This window comes from Euprymna scolopes, chromosome 5, assembly GCF_053919585.1.
Source record: "Euprymna scolopes isolate OS-2025 chromosome 5, ASM5391958v1, whole genome shotgun sequence".
In the NCBI taxonomy this organism is placed as follows: domain Eukaryota; kingdom Metazoa; phylum Mollusca; class Cephalopoda; order Sepiida; family Sepiolidae; genus Euprymna; species Euprymna scolopes.
Window position 1 is genome coordinate 5,487,488 of NC_136486.1, and position 7,500 is coordinate 5,494,987.

The following is a 7,500-nucleotide window of genomic DNA, read 5'->3' on the forward strand; positions in this document are numbered from 1 at the left end:
CCACATGCTTTTGAAGTGTCAAGGTTTTTTATGATAGCATGCACTTGAGTAGGGGTGATTTTCAGATCGTCTAGCGTGGCATCTGTTCGCATAGGAAAGTCAGGTAGGGGGTGGTTGGAAGGGTCCAGTGTGGAGTTTACGGCAAACCGACTGGCAAGCATGTTAGCCCTCTCGGTTGCTGAGGAGACAACCTCGTGATTGTTGGTTAGTGGGGGAATTGTTGATTGCCCATTATTTACTACACTGTTGTAGATTTTCCAGAAGTCTCGAGTTCCTAGTTTTTGTTCTTCGATGCGTTTTTTAGTGGTTTCCGTAAATTCTCTCTTAGCTGTCGCTATTTCTTTCTTAACATTATTTCTAGCTTCTATGTACTTCAGTCTGTTTGAACTGGACTTATGTCGGTTAAATCTGCGGTATTAAAATAGTTTCCTAGAAAACCACTTTGAACATGGAAATTTCGGGGTGGGGGTGGGGGTGAGTGAACTATTCTGTGAGTTCTCAAAAGTGTTCATATTCCTTATCCTAATTATTAAAGTTGATCGGTTATTAGATTCATTTCTTTTACTGTAAAAAGTAAAAACATAATACAGAAATACTACTACTACTACTACTACTACTACTACTACTACTACTACTACTACTACTACTAATAATAATAATAATAATGATAATAGCAAATGTGTAGATTAATATCTTTGGTTACCATTAGCCAATTCCCAAAATAAGATTCTACTTTTTTAGGCGATTACGGTGAAATATTTTTAGGTGATTACTATGAAAACTTGGAACTGTGTTATCACGACTTTTTTTTTTCGTCAATTCACAATTATAACATTTTGTTGCAATAGAAATAAAGTTCTCATTAGAATTCTCCAATCTATGAGAAAATAAAAATGTGATTCTTCATTTTTCAGGCGATTACGTATAAAGGGCATGAAAAAAAAAATAAAGAAAGAAAACAACAAAAACGTCGGTTTTGCATATAAAGTTAACGGAAAATGATCGCTTTTTCGAACCAGACAGCGTTTTAAGGATGTGTCAATTTTGTCTGTTTTAAAATCTTAGTCATGTTAGACTGGTCCAAATTTAGTATAAAATATGTCATTGCGAGTAGTCATACAAAACGCCTTTTTTCGTAGTACTAACCTGAAGTCTGGGCGGTAATGCGAAAAATAAAATGATTACGTGTGGTTTTATGACATAGTCGGTCAGACTTAAGATTAATTGTAAAAAATTTGGTTAACTGCCCTAAAAGTTAGAATGACTCAGAAAAAGTGGGTCATTTTACGCTAAATTTATATGTGCAACTCAACCCACTCTAGATTCTACAATAATTATTTGTTTTCTTTTTCAGACACATAATCGCTTAAAAAAGTAGAATCTCATTGATTTTAAATGTACAAATAATTTCATTTTTATAATTTGAAAAATTTCTAAACATTCATACTTTTACATATTTTATTCTAAGTGCAATACATAAATAAATAAATTAATAAATAAATAAATAAATGCAATAAAACATAGGATTATATCAAAGATGACTACGTCAGAGAACACGAGACTAGGTCGGCGTCAGAAAAATGAAAAAACAAAACTTGTTAGGAGCGGCTTAACTCTTTTAATTTAACTGTGAACACTGACGGGTAGCATACTGACTTTTATTACCTAGATGCTAATATATATATAGTATCATTTTTTTTTTAAATCGATTTTTCATTGTTGTATAATCGTTCGATTTTTTTTTTCAAAAGGTTTCCTAAGGCAATAAAGTAAGTGAACTCTTGTTTTTTTACTTTGCCATAATGTACTAATAAAATAATGTACTAATAAAATAATTAAATCCTGGTTTCGTGTCCTTTACTTTCATGTTATAAATAAACAATCTTCTGATAAATAAATCAATATATCTGTGTTTGTTTCTTTATAATTTCCAGGAAAAAAAGTAAAAGAATCGTTTCGGAATCAGAAATGAGGCTAAAATTCTCCTGATTTTGATATCGATTCCGATACTCCCAAAACTTCTGATTTTCTGATTCCCGATTCTTCCGATATATATATATATATATATATATATATATATATATATGAAATAAAATGGAGGTGGAAGGACCTGGATACTCAACGTTTCGCCCGATTTATGCGGGCTTTTTCAAGAGGGATGGTCATTGAAAAAGCCCGCATAAATCGGGCGAAACGTTGAGTATCCAGGTCCTTCCACCTCCATTTTATTTCATATCGTCGGATTTAATCCAGCTCAACAATCATATATATATATATATATATATATATATATATATATATATATATATATATATATATATATATATATATATATAAAATGAAAATTACAATTGAATTTACCAAAATGATCCAAGATGGTAAAATTAAAGTAAATTATAAATATTAAAGAATTAATATTTATAAAATTATCTCAGCCAGATATAAAAACTCGATAATACCAAATAGGAAATAGAGCTTATAATATGAGCAAACAGTTAATGAAATATGCTAAAAAAACACTTTGAAATGAGTTAAAAACATATTTAATCTGAAAAGGAAACACTAGATAAATGGATAGTCCTTAATCCGCGGAGTTTCGAAGAAATACTCTCCTTCTCATCGGAGGGTAGGAATTAGCAAAATGCAGGATCGGATTTTGCATGCAGAAGTATTTGATGAAACAACAAATAACTCAAAGATCTTACTTGAAAACAAAATAAGCTAAGCAAAGGGAATATGGTAAAGAAAAAGGTGATTACACATTAATGGGTATATATATATATATATATATATATATATATATATATATATATATATATACATTTCTGTTACAAGAAAGGTTCCCCCTTTCTTGTAAGTAAGAAAAACATTAGATAAGTGAAAATGAGATTAGGATAGACCGAGATTCGAACTTTGTAAGCAAGGTTCAGAAATGGAATTTTGCATTGTTCAGTTTCACATGAAATAGTTTAGATATGTTGTTGTAAAAGGGATTTTAATTGTTCAATTTTTTTATGAAAACTGAATTAAAACAAGGCCAGCTAGAGAAGAACGAACAATAGCAATTTAAAAATATATTGAAAATAAGTTAGGTCGAAAATAGGTTAGTGAGAATTCTTTGTCTGCAGAAATGGTTTGAAAACATGTACGAACCACGCATGTCGATCACGTATGACAGACGCATGTCATGGCAGAAATGAATTCTCAATATAGAAGCTAGTTCAGTCGGAAAAGAAGGAAGTCGGGACAGTCAGGCAGAGATAGCAGTCAACAAAGGCAGTCAGAGGCGGGTCCCTTTAGAAGCGAAGGGAAAACCTTTAATCATGTAGTTGACTTTGAATTCCTGGATGCCATCATCCTTTCAACCGGTCAAATGGAAAAAAAAGAACATCTCATATTTTTGTAACTGCCGTCTTCATGTCATCATTCTACTAAACTAAAGGTAATGTGAAATCATCGTTATTAATGAACTTTATATAACCCATCTTAAGAATGTGTCCCCCTCTCATAAGTAATGACTGTCTCCTCTTCTGTGTCCTAAGAACTGATCACCCCCTCTCTCGCAGTCGCTATGTTATAAGAAACTATAGAACTGTAATACGTATAAATGTATCTTCCCCTCATCAATATACATGCCCCCGTATCTAATAAAAAGACCCCGGCTATACAACACACACACACACACACACACACACACACACACACACACACACACACACACACACACACACACATATATATATATATATATATATATATATATATATATATATATATCAAGCAATCAAGGAGGAACCCCTCCCGGGCTTTAGCCATCTACCTTTATCCCAAGCTATCCGCTGCAAGTGGGACCCATGTGTTATATCAGGTCTCTCCTCTATCTCGTTATTGGTCTTCCCTTTGGCCTCTTATGTTCATTTTGTTGTCTTGATAGACGATGGTTGTTATGTTGTCTTGCTACGTGCATTGCCCATCTGTGTTTGGATGTTTTAATATCAGTATTGATGTCAATGACTCTTGTTTGTTTGCGGATCCAGATGTTTGTTTTTCTGTCTTGTAGGGCGATGCCTAACATTATCCTTTCCATCTTCGTTTGCGCTACTGCCAAGATTTCATTTTGGCGAGTTGTCAGGGCCCATGTTTCACTACCGTAGGTCATCACAGGTAGTATATATTCATTGAAGATCTTCCCTTTGATTGACATATTTGCTTTTCGGCTCCTCATGATATATTCCACTTTGCCAAAAGCTAGCTATCTCAATGCTATCCTTCTCAGGGAGGAAATATCCGTCTTTCATAATTTTCTTTCCCAAGTACATGTAGCTTTCAACTTCCTCAATGGTCTTTCCATCAACACTTGTTGGCGACTTAGAAGCGTGCTGGTTTAAGATCACCTTGGTCTTCCTGATATGCATGTTGAGGCCAACCGATTTGCTGTTAGAGTGGATGTCGTTTAGAATGCCATTTAGTTCCCGAGGAGAGTGTGCCATAAGTACTATATTATCAGCGAAGATGAGATGTGACAGGTGTTCGCCATTGATGTTGATTCCCCTACCCTCCCACTTAATCCGACTGATTATCACATCCTGGAGACAGGCTGTGAAGAGTTTTGGCGAGATGTTGTCACCTTGTCTTGCTCTCCAGCTTTGTTGCTTTAAAGTAGAGATAGCCCCACTGTACAGGTCTTTCAACAAGGTGATGTATGTAGAGTCAACTCCTTAGTTCTCAAGGGCAGTGAATAATGGATCAAACTCTATAGAGTGGAAGGCCTTCCCGTAATCCCTAACCTTAACCCTAACCCTAACCCTAACTCCTTAGTTCTCAAGGGCAGTGAATAACGGATCAAACTCTATAGAGTCGAAGGCACAGTGGGATCTTGTATTCATTGGCTTTCTCTTGCAGTTGACACACACACACACACACACGCACGCACACACACACACATATACACACACACACACGCACACACACACGCACGCGCGCACACACACACACGCACACGCACGCATGCACACACACATAATACATATATGTGTCTGGAAATATGTATTTTTTGTTTTTTTTTAAAAATTACATTTCACCTTTTATTAATACTGATCCTTTAATTTATGAAGCTCAATGTAAGTACAGAGCATATAACAAGTAAATGCCAAAAGCCTATATTCCAAATTTCAAGATATTGACCATCTTAAAATTTATTCCTTTAAGTATATTTACATGCACAATTTTTGACAACACATCTGATTAGTTAAGGGCAGAATATATTCCATGATTAACATGATAATTAAATGGATGATTTTACACTATGAAAAAGATGCTGTCAATAATTGTGCATGTTAACATATTTAAAGGAATACATTGCAAGTTAGACATCTTGAAATTCGGTATATAGGTAGTCATTTATATATATATATATATATATATGTAGTCACCCCTGACCCTTTCGCTGTATCACGGCGTTTTAGTGCGGCTAGACTTGCACTCATCTACAACTAGGAACCATCTAGTTGACAGTCGGAAGTTATACTCACTTAGCTACGGAATCGGCACGCGTACATATATGTACGAACTGAAGTTGGCTTGCAGGACACTATATATAAAATGTAGGCAAATTTTCGCATATTTTATTGGTTTGGAAATACATCCATACTCGTAGCCAAAATGAATATTAAAATGCTCATATCTTTGGTTCTATAAGACGAAACTACAGGAAAATTTGCAAGCTCTTTGAAGATTATAATACTATACTATGGTTAAAATTTTATGACAATTCGTAAAAAAGAACCTATATTTTCAAACCAATAAAATATGTCGAAATCTGCCTACATTTGTGTATATAGTGTCCTGGCAAGCCAGCTTTAATTTTTCTACTTTGGGAAATTTTTATTTTGCTTGGTTGTCTTTCTTGTGGCCTTGCTAGGCCACTAATATATATATATATATATATATATATATATATATATATATATATATATATATATATATGTGTGTGTGTGTGTGCGTTTGTATTACTATACACATAGATTCGAAAAAGTTGTCAAAAAACAAATATATAACAAATAAATTTTATCAAAGGCAAGATAAGTTACTTTTCTACCAAACTGGATATAATTTTCGTGTTTTTATTCAATGTAACATATTTATTAGGCTCGAAAAGCATACAGTGTTTACTGATGTATTGGAAAATTCAAAATGGCGCCCGACTCTCTCTTTAACACGGTAAGTTCGGGAAAAGGTGTTATAAATAATAAACTTGACTAAATACTGTTAGAAATTCGCTCAATATATGTTACTATGACATAAGTTAACATATATTCGGTGGGTTTTTAACTGTATTTTGTCTAGTTTATTATTTATAACACCTTTTCCCAAACTTACCGTGTTAAAGAGAGAGTCGGGCGGCATTTTGAATTTTCCAATACATTGGTAAACACTGCATGTTTTTCGAGCTGAATAAACATGTTACATTGAATAAAAACACAAAAAATATATCCAATTTTGTAGAAAAGTAACTTATCTTGCCTTTGATAACATTTATTTGTTATATATTTGTTTTTTGACAACTTTTTCGAATCTATGTGTACAGTAATACAAACCCACACACACACACACACACATATATATATATATATATATATATATATATATATATATATATATATATATATATATACTAGTGATGGAACAATTTCAATATTTTTCTCGATTCTGAAACAATTATCGATTCCGTACTAAATCCCAATTCCGATACAAGCATACATTTTTTTTTTTTTTTATAAATATCTAAATATTTAACTATTAAGTTGTTATTTTCCCTAATTACTGTAAAATACATGGTGCTGATATTTTCTCAAACGTAAAAATATTCTTGTTGGGATGATGTATAGGTTTTTGTTTTACTGGTAGTTTAAAATCAATAAACGTTTATTATTTCATCCTTACTACAAGCGGTGTTTTAAACAAAATCAAATAAGAAAAAAAAAAAAAAAAGGCAATCAAAACAATCGTTGTTTGCACCGGAAAATAAGTACATTTTTTTTTCCCGATTCCGATACCGATTAATCGACACACACACACACACACACACACACACACACACACACACACACACACACACACACACACACACACACACACACACACACACACACACACACACACAGACACACACACACACAGACACACACAGACACACACAGACACAGACACACACACACACACACACACACACACACACACACACACACACACACACACACACACACACACACACACACACACACACACACACACACACACACACACACACACATATATCTGATACGATCATACATTATGCAAGATATCATATTGCATAAGTATATTTACTTTATGTATATACGTATGTATGTACACATATGTGCATGTGTGCGTGTGTGAGTCAGATAAGGTCGAGAAACATCTGTGAGAACAGATAAAAGGCGAGTTTACAGTTTAGTAAGCAACGGGGATCTACAAATC